Source organism: Gavialis gangeticus, unplaced genomic scaffold (genome assembly GCF_001723915.1).
Source record: "Gavialis gangeticus isolate Ggan-Ray unplaced genomic scaffold, GavGan_comp1, whole genome shotgun sequence".
Classification (NCBI taxonomy): domain Eukaryota; kingdom Metazoa; phylum Chordata; order Crocodylia; family Gavialidae; genus Gavialis; species Gavialis gangeticus.
In genome coordinates, this window is record NW_017729022.1 from 71,978,015 (window position 1) to 71,979,118 (window position 1,104).

Genomic DNA, 1,104 nt, shown 5'->3' on the forward strand with positions numbered 1-1,104 from the left:
CAGACCCCTAAATGGCTGCCCCACCCAGCCCCAGCCCCTGCTTGCACCCCCAACCCCCTGATAGCTGCCCCCTCAACTCCAGGCTCCGGCACTTAAAAAAAGAAGCCTCTATTCACCATAGAAGTAGGGGCTGTGGTGAGCCCAGGGCAACGGGGGGCAGTAGGGCCCAGAGGGCTGCTGGGGCTGTCACCCTACCCCACTGTGCAGGCAGGGCCCCAGTGACCAGGATGGCAGCTAGAACTGCTGTTAAGTGCTGGGGTTTTGGTTTTGGGTTGTTTTGGGTTGTTTTTTTTAATTGTAGGGATGCTGGGGTGGGTGGGCAGCGATCGGGGCATTGGGGAGCTGGGAGGGATGGGGCCAGGCAGGGATCAAAAGTGCTTGGGGGGCAGGCAGAGGATGGGGCCAGGTGAGGCAGGGATCAGGGGGCTGGGGGAGTGGGTGGGGCCAGAGGGAGTCCCCCCATGGTCCCCTCTCCTCTCCTCCAGCCCCCTGACCCCTTACTTACTGGTACTGGAGCTCTGCTGCTGGCACACTGCCTGCCCTCCACGGGCAGGCAGGATGCTTCAGCACCAGGGCAAGGGCCAACTGCAGAGATGCTCTGGTAGCCAGAGCATCTCTGTGGAGGACCCAGCCTCTGCTTGCCTCAGGGCACAGTTGGGGACAGTGACCTGCCCCACTTTTTTCACTACTTTTTTTACCCCTAGATATCCAGGGGTATAATTTTGCCCCAGCGCAGCAAACTTGAAGTGGGGGGAACCTTTTCCCATTCCCTCATGTGCCTCTTGCAGTGTCTCAGAGGGATTGGAGATGCTGCAAGAAGCATGTGCGGGTCATCTGGATGCGCCCAGAATGACATACAAAAATTGGAGGAATAAGCCAACAGGAATCTCATGAGGTTCAACAAGGAACAGGTTACCCAGAGAGGTGGTAGAATCTCCACCCTTGGAGGTTTACAAAGCCCAGCTAGACAAAGCCTTGGCTGGGATTATTTAGTTGGGGCTGGTCCTGCCTTGAGCAGGAGGTTGGACTAGATGACCTCCTGAGGTCCCTTCCAGCCCTAACTTTCTATGATTCTATGATCATTGTATCTTTTCTTTTTCAATT